The 18105-nt window shown below is 36.2% G+C and overlaps 1 protein-coding gene across 4 annotated transcripts in view; it reads left to right on the top strand.

Annotated features, from left to right (window-relative positions):
* SCEL (sciellin) overlaps positions 1–18105 on the top strand; it is a 321637-nt gene that overhangs the window by 92263 nt on the left and 211269 nt on the right. The window contains exon 1 of one of the 4 annotated variants that reach the window (XM_019444126.2): positions 16733–16852. The exons of 2 other annotated variants lie outside the window; for them this stretch is intronic. The gene's annotated coding sequence lies outside the window, so the exon portion shown is untranslated. Of the gene's footprint in view, positions 1–16732; positions 16853–16954; positions 17069–18105 lie in introns of those variants that run through there. One more of the 4 variants, XM_019444127.2, reaches the window with a different exon arrangement.

Here is an 18105-nt window from a genome sequence, read left to right as displayed (position 1 = left end):
TGTAATTATTATATAATGCCCTTCTTCATCTCTTGTTACTGCCTTTAATTTAGAGTCTAGTTTGTCTGATGTAAGTATGGCTACTCCAGCTTTCTTCTGACTTGCAGTAGCATGATAGTTTTCCATCCCCTCATTTTCAATCTGAAGGTGTCTTCAGGTCTAAAATGAGTCTCTTGTAGACAGCAAATAGATGGGTCTTGTTTTTTTATCCATTGTGATACCCTATGTCTTTTGGTTGGAGCATTTAGTCCATTTACATTCAGTGTTATTATTGAAAGATATGGGTTTAGAGTCATTGTGATGTCTGTAGGTTTCATGCTGCATCTATTTATAAGATTATAATTGTTTTTCAGTTTGGTAATATACAGTATAATATTTGTAGGTTTTCCCATTATCAGTGGGACAAAGCACATGCCAAAAATCCAAATTACACAGAATTCAATATGAATTTTTCTAACAGAATGATGATAAGTTTCTGGAAATAATGAGACATACAGAATGTACTAGAGAAAAAAAGATATTGTTAGTATAAAGTCATCCAGTTTTGGAGGAAAGGCAATTCTTGATTTCTGGTGATACAAAGAAAGAAGAAGGAACAGTAAATATTTGTGCCATTCAAAGCAGTTCACTCAATTTCTTTGTGAATATTGGACCATTATGTGTTAGTACTGGTCTCTAATATTAGGTGATTTGGATTTTTGTGTTATATGCAGCAATCCTCTCTTGAGTTCCATCTTTTTTTTTAATGTTTATTTTTGAGAGAGAGAGAGAGAGAAAGGGAGAGAGAGACAGAGACAGAGAGACAGAGACAGAGTGTGAATAGGGGAGGAGCAGAGAGATAGGGAGACAGAATCAGAAGCGGGCTCCAGGCTCTGAGCTGTCAGCACAGAGCCTGACACAGGGCTTGAACTCACAAGCTGCGAGATCATGACCTGAGCTGAAGTCGGATGCTTAACTGGGACTGAGCCACCCAGTCACCCCTTTTGAGTTCCATCTTTTAAGAACACATCTATAGATAGGTAAATGTGCCTTGCCCTGACACACTAAATGATACAAGCAAAGGAATTTCTTCAGATTATTATGAAACATTCATTTTATCTTCTAGGGTCTCAATTCACAATACCATTTTTAGTCTTTTATCTTACATTGGGTATATAACAATAATTAGGGATGACTGTCAACTTTTACATTAGTACTTTTTTTTTTTTTGGTCATACTGCGGGAACCTCACTAGAGTCTAAGCTGTATTTTCTGCTAGGATTCAAAAATGTCTGGCTGGCTGGCTGGGGGTGTGGAGGGGTTGGGAGTGGGAGATGGGCGTGCCAGTGGTCTATTTACAGGACTAAATGAAGCCTCCTGGGAAAGGACTCATGCCTAAGAAGAAAAAGTCAAGCAGGGAAGTTTTGGCTTAACAGACGCCTCAGGCATCAAAGGGAGCCTTGATTTTGTGTGTCCCACTTTGTCAGCCTCTCAGCTCTGGTCTAGTGCCACATAAGTCATACAGAAAACAGGAGTTGAAAATAGGAATGCCCACAATCTCTAAGACAGGAGGACACCAAGCATCTCTTCTTTGGTCTCTGGGCACAAAGTCGAAAAGAAGAGGTGCATTCTCCCTTTTCTGGAAGGAACACAGCATGGCTTGCATGGCTTTGGCACACAGAAGTTTCCAGAAAGCTTTCCACATTTAGCGTCATGAAAATTTAGCATCACAAAGGCTGGATCCTGCATAAAAATCCAATGGATTTGCTATTGGGGACTCCCAGGTAAAAATGGAGGGATTTTGAGGGAATCTGGGGATTTTCAGATTGTGGCTTGGGGAACAAAGTCAGAGGAAATATGGGTTGTTACTATAAATGTTCCTAATTCTATCCTGTAAGTGGGTGTTATATGGTGAAATATGGGCAACATATTCTGGTTAGGTTAATTTAAAATACTGTATTTTGAGTCCAGTTTAATGAGGTACAAGAAAGAAAAAAAATGATGATAAAATCAACTACCAATCAACATGTTTTATAAAAAAGTTCTCTTATTTGACAGTAATTATTTTCTTGTTATTCTTGACTATTTTTAGGTGATGAAAAATTTACTGTGATTTCTAAGTGCTAATTAATTCTAAAGCTCGCAGATCTGTAAATGGTAAAAAGTGCAAAGAGTGTGATTTAGAAAAATAATGTCTACTTTAAGTTTATGTTGGTGCATAATGTATTATTTTTCTATTGTGATGACTTTGTCATTTGTTTCTGAGAAATAATACATAGTCACTCACTCAAAAATGGTAAACTAAAGAGATTTTACAGTAGAATATACTAGTAAGGGTGGTAGCCTGTTAATGTTATTGTCCATTTCTTTGTGAACAGGTACAATGTGTCATAAACAGTGCTGGCAATGCTGTAAGCATGTGCCACCTGGATCAGGCATTGCTTTGGTGATACAGAACTTGACTTTCACAAATCTTCATTCCGCTTACTCTTACTGTGGCTTCTAGTGCCCAGAGCCTGTCCAAGTAGCTAAAAAGGGAGATGACTTCATAGATCTTCAGGTTGGCTAAGAGGGCACTCCTTCCAAATTATCATGATCCTCTACAAAATAAGATTTTGTGTTGTTTAAAAACTATCCCTAAAATGGGGATAGTATTATATCATCATCATCATAATAGTAATAAGTGTATTATAGTCATACTTAGAACAATCAGACACTCTTTTTCCCTAGGTAACTGTTTTTATTATTCTATCAGCTGCCATTTCTGTAAAACAAGTTAAAAAAGTTTTTTCCTTATTCTTCTAGCAGCCTTTGGAATTTAACCTTTTCACTGGCATCTTAAACTTAATTTTCACTGTTGAAAAAGAAAGATATTGCTCTTTCCTTCTAAGCTATTATTTTTTCTATGTCTTAATATATTTCTCTGTCATTCTGTTTTTCTTTTTTTTTTTAATTTTTTAACATTTATTTATTTTTGAGAGACAGACCATGAGCAGGGAAGTGGCAGAGAGAGAACGAGACACAGGATCTGAAGAAGGTTCCAGGCTCTGAGCTGTCAGCACAGAACTGGATGTGGGGCTCGAACCCACCAACCGTGAGATCACACTGAGCTGAAGTTGATGCTTAACTGACTGAGCGACCCAGGCACACCTCATTCTCCTTTTCAAGAGACTTTTTTTAATGTTTATTTATTTTTGAGAGAGAGAGAGAGAAAGAGAGAGAGAGCAGGGGAGGGGCAGAGAGAGAGGGAGACACAGGATCCGAAGCAGGCTCCAGGCTCTGAGCTGTCAGCACAGAGCCCGATGCAGGGCTCGAACCCACGAACCGTGAACCATGAACTGAGATCATGACCTGAGCCAAAGTCAGACACCCAACCGACTTAGCCACCCAGGCGCCCCTCAAGAGACTTTTTCATAGACTTTTTGGCTTGTGCCATGGAAGAGAAACAGAAGGGACCTAATTTGTAGTTGAGAGACTATGAAGCTTCTGACAAGTAGAAGAGGAGCTAGGGAAGTATATAACACCAAAATCTTTGAAGCTGCATTTACGAAAAACAACACATTGACGTGTAAAGAAAAAAAAAAGTCTTTAGTTTTGTAGTCCTTTTTACCTTTTTTGTAAGTTATCCTAAACTATTAGGTTACTCTTTCAGGTAAATTTTAGCAAGAGCTCTTGAGGACCCAAGATATTACCTTTTTGTGAGCCAACAAGTGAGCCTGCAACAGTTTGATGGAGGCTGGCGGTTGACACAAGACCCGTGAGAGGGAGAGTAACATGAATATAGCACAGCAAGAAGTCTGAGCATCAGCATGTTTGTGTCTGTTCCCTTTGCTTCCAAGTGCCACTGAGGCTGTACAGATAGGCACATAGATGTCTTCACAGCAGAAGAGTAATCCTGAGCTTAGGGGATCTCAATTATTTTATAATGTATAACAAACATATCTATAACTTTTAAGGCTGTTTGTTGTACAAATATCCTTAAAAATCCTTGAAAAGATGATTCAGAATGAACGATGGCCAGTGCCTAGTTTCACAAGAGGGATAGAATCATGAGAAATTCATGGAGAATTGCCTTCCAACAAAGGTATAAAGACCTATGTCTTTCCCAAAGCCAGGGGTTGGTCAGGATTTATGTCTTTCTGAAAGCAAAACTGAGACCAGTGCTCATGGTGTGCTGACAAATGTTTAATAACTGGTTCTTTGAAGGAAAAATAAAAAAAGAAAAGGAAAAGAAGAACAAGCCCTCATTTGTGACACTTGCTTATTTCTATGGTGGAAATATTCCCATCATGGCTGATTTTAAGCTATCAAGAGGCCACCAATGAATGTGGAGTTAGGAAGAGATGCACAAATAATATGCAATTGTATAGTATTTCTAGCACATAGGTATAATAGAATGATCCCAAGAGAATAGATAATAGTAAAATTTAGTAAAATAATTAGGAAGTATGTGAGTATTTATTACCTTTCAATTTACTATAACTTATTTAATTATAAGTTTATGTAATTTAATTTTTAATACTGGCCACCTTTAACAATTAGCTTGCAAAATTCCTGAAAATTTAACAATTGGCTCTTGCAAGCAAGTGTGGGCCAGCTCCAACACCCAGCTGCCAATACTCCTCTCTGTCTGGTTAATAGAATTCATTAATCTCATTCTTCAAAATCAAGTCTCTTTTGTGTTTGTTCTACTAGCTCATTTAAAAATACTTTTTCTTCTTTTATTTAAAACTAAGATGATATTCACCTCACTTTTTTATTTCTCAACACCATCTGGTTAACCTAAATAAATCTGATCTATTATATCCAAACTTAGATTATGTTAGGAATAACACAGAATTGATCATTTTGGGGGTTCTCTTTATGTCAGTTGTCTGCAATACAATGGGTAGGTGTGAGTAGAAAACTCATTTCTACTTTTTGGGGGGAATTGATATTTTTTTCCCATTTTTTTTTCTGAGGAATTTATAAATAGAACTTAGCTCTGTAAAGTCTGTCACAAATTTTTGGGAGTTTACATAGGCTTTAAGCTGGACCAAAGCAATGCTCAGTTTCCTTAAGGTGACTAATTCAAATTCAGATACAAAAACACTAAACACTTATGTGCTAAATATTGGGCTGATTTATGTATATGTTTCATTTAATAATTAAATCTGTGAAGTAGGTATATAATTTTCTGGTTGGGGAGCTGAGATGAGTTTTGAGTTCTTCACTTATGTTTTGAGAAGGAAATGTGATTATGTGCCTCTCCCCTTCGTGATCAGGGTATAGTCATTAACGAAACATTTCCATAGCATTTCTTAGTAGGGAACCTTGACAAGGTAAATAAGGCTGCCCCAAGAGCTCCAAGAAGGGATTTCATTTTCTTTATGAATTGGTTGTACATTTTTGGTTGTAACAATAATCCAGAATGAAATTGTGGGCCACACATTGCTAAAATATGTAAGAACATTTCAAAAGTAAGTAATCAACTAGTATGTTCATCAAACAGAAACTATAACTCAGTTTCAGGAAAAGTTGTGATCAATATTATCATCAAAAATGACATGTGAAGCTAGATACGTATACTGATGGATTTTTTTCAAGTGATTTAAATTCACACTATATGTTAAAAAATCAAAATTTTTGTAGTTGGTTATTTTATCTTGGTGGCATATCTTCTCTCTTGAGAGAAAAGATGATAAGCAAACCAACAAAGACTTTAGGTTAAGTATAGCTACAGTGAGTTATTCTAAAGAAAATAATACACTGACAACTTTATTTGATAAACTTCAAATAAGTGAGAAAATCAACATTATTTACATCACTTGGTTTGTTGTCCTATTAGTTACCTTATCAAGTAGAAGATAAACTGCTCTCTTTTCACAAGTAATAAGAATGCATAATATGAGTCTAGGCATAGATCAGCAAGTTTTGTTTAATTTGTGGCTGTATAAAAATCACCATTTTGGGTGCCTAGGTGCTCAGTTGGTTAAGTGTCTGACTCTTGATTTCGGCTCAGAGCATGACCTCACGGTTCACGAGTTCGAGCCCTGCATCCAGCTCTGCATTGACCGTGCTGAGCCTATTTGGGATTCTCTGACTCCCTCTCTTCTCTGCCCTTCCTCCACACACTCTCTATCTCTCTTCTCAAAATAAACAGAAAAACATTAAAAAATTACCATTTCAGTGGATTTGTTTCATGTCCATTTCATATCTACCATTTTAGTGGATATATTTTTAATGATTAAGTGTCATCTGGGGATAGCAATTAAAAAACTATAGAAGGCAATAGAATATCTGGTTTGCATAATTATTATTAATTATATTAATTACTACTAATTTTAAGTTTAATATATGTTAGGTATAATGCTGAGTATATTAGATGCATTATGTTAATTTAATTTGGATTTATATAATCATTGTTTACTATATGCATATATCGATAATTTGTTAAAGCCATGGACTTGCTTAAGGAAAGATGCAAATATATATATATATATATATATATATATATATATATATATATACATGAACACAAATGTTTGTATATAATTTTGGGGATCATAGATCCCTATTCCTGAATTCTCACCTTAAGGATCCCTTAGAATAGTGCTTATAGAATTCAGTTTCAATAACATTGTTTCCAAACTGTAACCTGCTTATTTTTATCAGTATTTGACAGCATAGAACTTCAAGAATACAATTCCAGTGACCCTATTAGTAAGTTATATTGTATGAGCAGGAAATTCCTATAACTGGCAAACACAATATTTGCCAAGAGTACCAACTGAGGAATAATTTATATCAGGGCAAGATTGGAAACAATATCCAATATCCAGTAATAGAGTATAGGTTAAACAGATTATGACACAACAAAATGTCATGAAACCATTTGTAAGTAATATGCACATCAATATTTAATGCCTATAGCATATCACTGGGTCAAAAGCAGACTTTAAATAGCATATATATTATGTTTTGAAAAACATATATATACTTCTGAAAAAATCTAGGAAAACTCTTCATTTGTTCTTAAAATATTCAAGTTAGCCTAAGAAAAGAGATCTCATTGATGGGCTGCACAAGAAATTTTAAAGGAAATCTCCTGGGAACCCAGAAGTCCAAGCCATTCATTATATAGCTGATGTCATAAAGTCTGGAGCTAGAGGCAGTTCTGGGTTTAAGAAGACTGGGTGATCAGAGCTCAGAACCTTCCCTCCACTATTCCCCTTGAACTTGACTCAGCCACAATGTGCCTCCCAGCTTCTTTCTGTTCCACTTTCAACTGGCATAGTCATTATATTTGTTCTTTGTAAATTTAATTTGCTCATAGCACAGTATGGTTTGATTTCAGATCCTATTGCTAACTGTTTTTAGTTTAGATTCTCAAGATAGAGCCTATTGCTTGGCTTATTTTATTAGACTACATTTGTTTCTGGACAACCTGTTGATTATTTCCTTTAGGGAGACATCTACCTGCAGCTAGGGTGATGGACTGGGGTGGTAAGTTTCATTTGGTAGAAGGGTGTGGATAGGGTAATTTTATTTAGAATGACCTAGGGATATAGGATATAGGCAGCATAAAGTAATTCTCTTAAGGAAAGATTAGGCACCAGAAAATTAATAGTGACTATTTCTGGGTAGCAGGATTACAAGGAAAAAAATACATATATATATAATTTTTGTGTTTCTCTAATTTCTAATTTTAAATAATGATTACATGTGATTTGGAAAATAAGGAAATAATATCCCTAGAATGTGATTTGTACTTTTTCCTCTGTAGTTTTGTAGGTTTGGTTTAATTCCATTTGTTAGGGAATTTCCAAATTCTATGATAACATGTTGCTTTAGAAAAGATGAAATGTACTGGTGAAAAAAAAAAAAGAAAAAGAAAAGAAAAAAAAGAAAAAGAAAAAAGAAAGAAAATTAAACATGTGTTTGGTATTTTAACCAATCAGAGCCAGTACTGGGTACCATTTTGAGTTGTTTGGCTTTATGCTGGGCTGGAGAGATACAGAGATATGTATTCTAAGACAAGGCCTCTGGCTTCAAGTGCCATTCAGTAAATATTAATTGAGTACTATAATGTACAATAGGGATTCAGAGGTGACAAGATACAGTCACTGCCTCCTCAAACAGCTAGCAATCCAGTTAATTATAGGAACAGGAAAAAAATTAATATTGCAAGACAATGTATGTGAAGAGTCCAATGACTGATGTGAGAGTTCAGAGGATTGAGAAATCATTTCAAGTTAGGATGAATAAAAGAGACCTCAATAGAGATGTGAGACCTCATGAGAAAGGGAGATTCGGTCTTATTGGATGGGGAATGCTTGGGTAAATGAGGGTATGTTAGAGGGCATTATTGGGTTGCCAGAAGAGCTAGCCAAACATGTACAGGTAGGAGGACACAAGGCTTGTTTGGGAGATGTGAGTGTAGTGGACTTGTGTTGTAGACTGGTGGCAGATAAGATTGAGTTAGGCAGAAACAATATTTTACTAAATGCTTTCTATTTTTATTACTATTTTTTTTTAATGTTTGTTTATTTTTGAGAGAGAGAGACAGAATGTGAGCAGGGGAGGGCAGAGAGAGGTGGAGACACAGAATTCGAAGTAGGCTCCAGGCTGAGCTATCATTATGGAGCCTGATGTGGGACTTGAACTCATGAACCATGAGATCATGACCTGAGCCAAAGTCGGATTCTTAACCGACTGAGCCACCCAGGCACCCCTACTAAATGTTTTCTAAATGTGCTTTCATAAAATGCTTTGGAGCTAGTTTGTTGTTTTGTTTTGAACTTTCAAGTGCATTAACTATGTAGACTATTTCAGAGCTTACTAGCTAGCCTATGTTTGATAAGGGGATAGTATATCTGTTGTCCTGCACCTGCCTCTCAGCCATCTCTCACCTGGAATCCTTAGTCTTAGAATCCGTTGTAATTAATGAGAGTCCAAAGGCCTTCTTAATAGAACACTGGCATTAGTATGTTGTCCTGATATTCTGATCTAGAAATCATGTTGTTATAAATGCTTGCTTGGACTTTCACTCCATTTTAGGCTCTGAATCTACTTTTGCCTTTCCTAGCTATTTCCCTAACTGTTAACACTCTTTTCATCCTGCTGGATATCCTGATTCAGGTTGCAGGCCTTGACGTTGGGTGTTTTACCATGATATTGATTTTTTATTCCTAATTCCAAAATCTTTGTTCCAAATCCTAGTTTATCGTACTCAGTTATGAGAGCACAAGCAGGGGAGAGGAGCAGAGGGAGAGAGAGAATCTTAAGCAGACTCTATGCTCAGTCCAGAGCTCAGTGTGAAGCTCAATTCCATGACCCTGGGATCACGATCTGAACTAAAATCAAGAGTTGGACGCTCAACCGACTAAGCCACCCAGGCACCCCTCAAAATAAATATTTTTAAAACAGCATATTAGGATTGTGTTTACACAACACTAAGTTATTCTGAGAAGATGGTCACTGGGTATGAGTGTGATAGTACAGAGAGAACACTGGTCCATTAATAAATTGAATGTCTTGGTCCATTTCCACCTATTCCAGCTGTAGGTACAGAGGATCTTTTCTGTAGCAGGCTCCTCTCCTGACCAGTCTCTGAATGCATCCTGTCCAAGGCCCTGGTATATCACTGGGCTCAAACATAGCTGATAGTAGGGCCTGGTATGAGTCTAAATCGAGTAGCAAGCCCCTATGAAGCACCCCTTCAACCATCATCCTGACTCCCAAACCCCTTATTGTGTTTGCCCATGGCTTATGACAAAGTCTGTGCCAGGATTTCCTTTTCTGTATTGTAATTTCACCCACAGGACGGATGTTATGCTTCTAACTCAGCCCTTTTGTCTAGGACCCCATATTCTTTTTAAACCTTGTCAACCCCATTCCTGGGTATTCTCTCTAGAACCCTGTTAACAGTAAAGGGATGACTTGGAACCACAAAACTTGTCCCAAGGTGGGCCACCTGAATATCTATATCAGATTGATTGACCTGATTAATTTTTTCAATTGTCTTTGAACTGTTTGAGGTGTTGCTGCCTGCTCAATTCTGAGGAGCATTTAATGAAATATGCATAAGAACACATCTAATAAATATAGTAGCCATTTATTAAATCCTTAATATGTGGCAGAACTAGTAAGATAAGTGTTTAAGGAGTTAGATATGCATTTCCTTCTTTTGGCATGTAATGCAGGAGTTGTTCTCAATCCAAAAGAATATGAGACTTAACTGACTCACAATGTATGTCTACAAACTCTGTTTTTCTGAAAAGTGGTTTTTAAATATCTGATGGCTGTATCTTTAAACCTTACAGTGAATATTACATTTTCAAAGGAGTACTGACTTTTTCTATGAATCGTATTGGACCATGGGACCACCTAGATCATACTATTCTAGAAAATATTTGATGCTTCATATAATTCACACTTTATGTTTACTGAACACCTGCTATTTACAAGGCTGTGCATTATAAAGGATATCAAAAGGAGTATTGAACATGTGAGGGATATAAAAATGAGTAAAGCATAGTCCTGGCCTTTCCGTGGAGGGATTATGACAATTACATGTAGACATGAGCACAAAGCAGGATAGCCAACACAGTCCTAAAAGGACCAGAAAAACAATTTTAATAATAATGGCATGATTTTAGTCCTTGGCTAAGATAAAGAATAATTATATACTCAAGATGCAAATTATGCCTGGCTTAATTATCTCTATCAATTTGAAGAAGCAGATGCTCAGATGTGCAGACAGATACTAATAACTCACTTGGGAGTACTTAATCTGTATCTTTTTATGGGTGTGGAAGAGATGTTCACTGATTTTGACTGATGTTACGTTCTTTAAGAACAGTATGGCAGACATTTCCTCAAACTGTATTCTACTATGTATGACCTTTGCCTGTACATTCTTCAGTAGCTAAAATGGCAGCCTAGTCCAGTGACAAAATCTACATCTTCATGTCAAGCTAATTTAAGGAACGTTTTATCACTTAACTTCACAGTGTGAAGGACATTAATAATTCAGTGGTTTGTATACATTTCCATTCATTCTCCTTGTGAAGATGTTTATGCTGCATAACAACGGTGCAGGGATGGAGGAGTTGGAAAACCTCTTTGCCACCCTATCCCCATGCCTCCACTCCTCCTAGAATATCTGGCTTCAGCAACAGTGGAATGAACGGTCAGTGGAGCTGAAGAAGTGGTAGTGTTTGTTAGTACTTTGTGCCTTCTGTAGCTCCTCATTGATGATATCCTTCATGCTAGCCCTGTCTGGGTTATTAAGTACTATGTTTTTTACAAGTCTCTTTTCTATAATTTGGTGCTAATAAGAATAGACTTAGTATAAAAACATTTTCTTCTGTATTGAAACAAAGATTTTTAAAAATGCAGACTCTGAGGGAAGATTCCAGAGACTTGGTCTCTTGAGAACTACCCATCTGTGAAAAAATTCTATTTCTGTTGAACTAGAGACCTGGCAATGGCAAAATGGACTGCCACTGTGAGCCATTTATTCTGTTTCACTGGACAGAATAAATTGTTTCCTAATTGAAGCTATGTCATGACATGAACTGTAAAATGTAGTAGCAATAATTTACTCTCAGCTTAAAGAAATGTCAGAAAATTGTCTGCTCTTTAAAAAAGCATTTTTTTGACCAGATTCTGAGATAAAACTGAAAAAAAGGAATACTTTCTGCAATACTATTTTACACTTACACTTTAACTTAAACTGCATATTTTGCAATATTTTGAGAGAACTAATTAAAAAGCATTTTGTATATGTGTAATTTTTAATAGTGTCATTTTTTATAAGTAACTCAGAATTTTTTTTAATGTTTATTTATTTTTGAGAGAGAGAGAGAGAGAGAGAGAGAGAGAGAGAGAGAAGGAGAGGCAGATAGAGGGGGACAGAAAATCTGAAGTGGGTTCCGTGCTGACAGCATCAAGTGAGCTTGTTGTGGGGCTTGAGCTCACGAACTGCAAGATCATGACCTGAGCTGAAGTTGGCCACTCAACTGATTGAGCCACCCTGGTGCCCCATAATTCAGAGTTTCTTGAGCATAATTATGCTTACCGTTTCATGCCCTATGGACATAGACATTTGCTACCTTTGGATGAGGTCTGTAAGGCAGGAAACTTGCCTACAGACATTAAATATACATATATATGTGTATATGTGTATATATATATGTATACATGTGTGTGTATATATATGTGTATATATGTGTATATGTGTATATATATTTATACGTGTGTGCGTGTGTGTGTATATATATATATATATATATATATATATATATATATATATATAATTGGCAGCATATATACACACACTCACTATTTCTATATTAAAAGCATCCACTAACACACCTGGGAATTTACTATAATAACAATTGTGAAATTTCAGAAATGATAGGTAAAAGGATTATTTCAAATGATGTTAAAGTACTTGGCAATCTAGTGAGATATCTATACCATACCTTGCACAAAAGTAAATTCCAAGTAGATTAAAGATCTAGACATTAAAAAAAGAGACCCACAACTAAATGCTGGAATAAAAGGAATGAAACAGGCTTATAATTGTAGGATGAGGAAGGACTTTCTCAGCATGATATTAAACCTACAAATTGCAGAAAAAAGGCAATATATTAAAGGTAAAAAAAATACCCTTTTATTTGAAAGGATAAAAATAAAGTTAAAAGACAAATGAGAGACTAGGAGAAAAATATATGCAACATATGTAAAGACAAAAGATTAATGTCCAGAATATTTTACTAATATTCTACTAATAAATAGAAAAAGAAAAAGACAACTAGCCAAATAGAAAATTGACAAAGATTACAAACAGGAAATTAATGAAAGAGGGAATATAAATGTCCAATAAACTCATGGAAAAATGATCCATTTCAGTAATTATTAAACAAATAAAAATTAAACAATAACTAGCTATATTATTAGCCCAATTGATGGGCAACATCTCAAAAGATTCATAACATCCACCCTTGGTAAGAAAAAATTGCCACTCTTGTACCAAGAGTGGTGAATGTGGGTATAGCTTTTTGTAAGGCAAACTGATACTGTTTTTCAAAATAAAAATGTGTGACCTTTGACCCATCAATTTCATGAGGAATTCCACTGGTAGGGGGTCTAGTCCAGAGAAATACTTAATTATATATATAAATATGTATGTCCAAGTATGCTCATTGCAGTATTGTTTACTAACCAAAAACTGGGGGAGAACTGTCAATCAATAGGAAAATGGGTGAACCAACTGCAGAATATTCATGAAAGGAAATTTATATAGCAGCTAAAAAGAGAGTAGTAGATTCATATGTACTGACTTGGAAAAGTACTTATTACAAGTAAAATAAAAAGCACATTGCAAAACCATATTCATAGCCTGGCTCTATATTCATTTGGGGAGAAAAACCAATAATAATATATGTCCCTACAATCATAAGATGAAGCCTGGAAGAATATAAAATGATCTCTTGATGGTGGCTATGGAGTTGGGAGCTGAAGAGACAGGAGAGAAGGAAAGGAGTGGTCTCACTTGTTATTTCATATCCATTAAAAAATAAGTGAGATTATGAGTGATTTTGGCTTTTTGGCTTTTTTATATTTAACATCTTTTCTATTATAGATATGTATTGCTTTTGTATTAAAAGAATAAATGTAACCTTGAAAAACTAATTTCTGAAAGATGAGTTGAAAAGATGAGAGACTGGAGACAGGAAGATCACTTAGGAGGCTTGAAATGACCGTGGGAAGGATGGTGCATACATGGCCTAGGCAGGAACAAAGAGATTGAGGAGTGGCTGACAGGGACTCTGACAAGTGGAGACAACTAATGTGAGGCTGTGCTCCCAAATCCCAGTACACGGCTCTTTCCCAGAGTCTTCCCAAAGGCCCTGTGAAAAGTACCATTATCCCATCACACAAGCCCTAGCAGATAACAAAACTCAGGTTGTCTGGTTCCTATGCAGGCAACCGTTTCAGTTCTGATTCCACAGTTAATGTGTTTCCACATGAGACCAGATGAAAGCAACATCATCTTTGTCAAGGGCCCCTTGGGCTGTTCTCTGCAGTTCAGCAACCTGAAGGTTATAGCACCATTACATCAGCCTCCTCCTTGGGGACTGGCAAGCAGCTCTCAGGCTGTCTCCACGGAAGCCAGCTTTCCTTCCTCTACTGTGCTTGATCCTGATCATTGCACGTAGTCTGCTTAGCCTGTACTAAAATCTTTTGCTTCCTGTTTACCAAGTCATGCTCATACCTGCAGTCTGCTCTGAATACAGCATTGTCATTGCCCTAAACAGTCACTGTGATCATTGCACATCTCACCTTTGAGCTCCTTCAGGCCTATGAGCTTACCCTTCAACATGCGTAACGCAGTGCTCAACACAGAATAAGCAATGTCACATGATGGAAACTGATTTCACACGGGGCACCTCTCTGAAGGGCCTGCTCACTTTTTGCTTGTTTACTAAGAAACAGATGTTGAAACATCTGCTTAAATATTGTGAAATCTTTTCACAGATTGGACATTTAGTTCCTGCAGCATAACTGGGAAAGATCATGTTTACCAAACTGGAGGTGAATTGTATATTGAAAGGGGAATTTGGTAGAATAGCTTGTGTAACATTTCAATGAGAGCAAGTGTAATATTAACATAAGCTTTCATGTGTTTAATAGGAAATAGCTTTGGTTGTTTCTAGCTTTAAATCTCATTAGTACATTATTACCTTGAATCTTTATTCATTTTATGGATATATTGTATAGAATTGCTACACATAGAAATTTTGTGGAAAACAATTTTGAACAAAGTTTAAAAGGTACCTGAGAGCTGAATTGATACGTTAGAGAAGATACATAGAAAACTTTGTCCCTTTTTTCTTCTCCAGCAAAGCATTGTAAACCTTTCTAATTTTAAAATTATTGCGTGTTCACATAATATCTCCAAGGAGCTGCATATTAGCCTATGAACATGCAGCTGCAACAATCCTATTTTGCTTCTGTACTGCAAGAGAAGAACATTTGTTTTAAACAATTAAGATAATCCAGTTACCTCACAGACCCAGGGCCTTATTTTGAGTTTGAGTGATTTCTGTCTGATGTCACATAGAGGAAAATATAATTGTGCTTGTCTTTTAGCAGCAGATAATTTGTAGATTTTGCAGCTTAGTGGCTTGTCTTTAGAGGGAATTTTGAAATTGCACCTTGTGACTTGTACCATTTTGCATAATGAGATGATTGATACGATGTACTGGTAGCTTTTTCAAGCAAAAGCATGTGACTGGTTGAAAGTGGAAAATTCAGTTTGTCGTTTACCCTCCCTGATCTCAATCACTGGTTTCAACAGAAGTGTCCAGTTGCTTAGACATCATGTAGAATAGTTCAAGAATGAAGAAATTACTTCTAATTAAATCTCTCTGTTACCTTGCTGGGCTCAATTTTCTCCAGTTACCACACACACACACACACACACACACACACACACACACACACCACTGAAATAATAAAATAGAAGCATTTTCATCCGTTTTAGAGAAAAATAAAAAGTAATCAGAGTATTATTAGAACTTTCTCTTTTTTAAGTATTGTGCTGTGCTGAGAGTGATGCTTAACTGGTAGCTTTGGGGTGACCTCCACAATGACAATGCTTTATTGCTCCTTTATACAGATGTCTAGTGACTTTGAGTCCTAGTCCAGCTCTTTAGCACTCATAGAGGAAATTCACTATTTTAATTTAATTTAGAAGCCTATTGATCTGCCCTTAGTTGGAAGCATAGACTAGCCATATTCAAGTTGCCTACCAAAGTTTTAACCTTGAACACCCTGCTACTCAATCATTTTCAAAACCTTCATTTAGAGGAACAAAATTAATAAATGTGAATATCTAATATTTAAAACCAAATCTAAAGGAATAATATTCCCGTATATATGAGTATCTAATATTCATAGGTATGTGATTGCTTGAAGGAGATGCCATTTATCTCTCAGATATTATAAGCCTAACCACTGGGGCAAGCCAGGCCATGAGAGAGCTATATTGCATAGTTTTGACTACTCCACACTTGGGTATTAGGACATCAGCCTACCCTTTGAGACCTAATGCATCTTAGTGTTTGGGCAGCTTAGACTTTATAAGTCTTGCATCCAGTAGCTTCCCTGAAGCAGATTCTAAGGAACTATGTTCAGGACTGATTGCCTATGTTCTTTTGCTGGATGTTCTCTAGCTTCTCTTGTAACTAGCATGCCAGGTCTAATGGACACCTGACCGTTACTAACTATGCCAGACTTGTCCTTCAGGTCAGTGATGAGATGAAGCGTAACAAGTCAGAAAAATAAATAAATAAAGGAACCAGGAAGGAGTTTTCTGATTTTGAGCTTAGTAGAGAATGTGGTTTTTCCTGAAAAACTGCATGCCTTGTAATATACCTTAAGGGAAATTACCCAGTATCTGATTTGGAGAGGGAGAAAAAAGTAAATGTTGATGGTCTACTGTGTCTTTGATAAAAATAATCTGCTAATTGCTTAAACTTTGCTTTTGTTTTGTTTTATCTCTAAAACTATTATCTTCATAGGTGAAACTCTGTTTAGTGGTCAGGGGACTTTTTGTTTTTGAAAGCCTTTTGGTACCATCCATGACCAAGTTGGTTTTATTTTAGACTTTTTTTTTTTTTTTTTTTTTTTTTTTTTTTTAGTGAAACTAAAATAACTTTCCCTCTCCCTAATCCCCAGTAACTCAGTTCATTAACTATTAAATCTAATGAAAGTCATTCACAGTTGGTAGCAGAAAACTGTAGATGTTCTACTCATTTACTGGCTTTTTATAATCAAAGAGACTGAAGCATGTTGTTTCCAGTTGTGTATGCAAAAGGTAAATGGTGATGTTTTGCTTTGTTTGAACAGAGTGGTTCCTTCAGTTCCTTTTCTAAAGCTTTCTGTGAGAACAAGTTAGTTCTTCTGGGAATAAAGAATTGCCTGCAGCCATATGCACTCATCTGTTCTCTACAAATGTGTTTGGTCTTTTTCACACCCAACTTGTGGGTGCTAGGGGTACCCAGTGCGAGTGGACAGGTCAGGCAGGCCTCAGGTAAGAAAGAATTTATAATTAAATGTGTAATTATAATAAAGCTATTACAAAAAGTGTTGTTTTTTTTTTTTTACAAAACATCTTTCTCTGTCCTTGCTAATGGAAGTCTTCTGCTGGCTCTGTACTCTGAATTGCTCCTTTATAAGTGTTTTTTCTTGGTCTTTGTCACACATTGTCAAAATAGCTTGTTTGTGTGCTGTTTGCATCATAGCTGTAAGATCACATTCCTATGTAGTTCTTGAATTCTTTTGTCAAGAATGTCAACTAACAAGCATTCCTCCATTTTTGCTTTCTTATCTCTCTTATATTTCAACAACTCCTACTAGGAAAATACACTCGAATTCACAGAGCCCCTATTATACAGGCAGCGTCCTGGGTTTGTTGGGTTGGGATCGAAGGGAAATGCTCTTTTCTTTTTAATTTAATTTTAATTTCATTTTTCTTGTCCTTCAATATATATCTCTTGTGGCCATTTCATCTCTAGGTTTTATGGGACCAATATGTGAATGCTAATATTGAATTCTTTTCTAGTATTTTATTTTGACTAAAAATTGTAAAGCTCGTATGCAATTCACCATAATGGAGTTTTACCACGTGGTTAACGTAGCAGGTTTAGACAGAAGGCTTAAGCAGTGGAGACCTGAGTAGGGTAAACAAGCCCACAGTGACCAGTGGGCTGAATGCAAACAGGCTCTTTAGGCAACCCACCTCAAAATATCCATAAGCTCTAGCTGACCAATGGGCTACTTATAACTGGTCGCAGTTACCAAAAAAGGAAAATTCCATATGTTCTCATGCATCGTCACTTCCCCCCTTAACTATGTGTGATTTGCCTATTGTTACACAGGTGGTATTGAATTAAAATTGGGAAAAGTACTCCTATTTGCTACTCTATCCAATCATATAGAATATTGAATTTGTCTATTTACTCCTATAATGATAGTGACTGTTTAAAAAATGTCTGCTGGCATTTGATGTAAATGTTATATTTTGAAGGTTTCAAAATTATTCAGATGCCTTTGTAAGTTGTTAATATT

The sequence above is a fragment of the Panthera pardus genome, unplaced genomic scaffold, assembly GCF_024362965.1.
Source record: "Panthera pardus isolate Hobbes unplaced genomic scaffold, ASM2436296v1 HiC_scaffold_1, whole genome shotgun sequence".
Taxonomy (NCBI): Eukaryota; Metazoa; Chordata; class Mammalia; order Carnivora; family Felidae; genus Panthera; species Panthera pardus.
The sequence above is the reverse complement of the archived record's forward strand: the minus strand, read 5'-3'. Positions and strand labels throughout refer to the sequence as shown.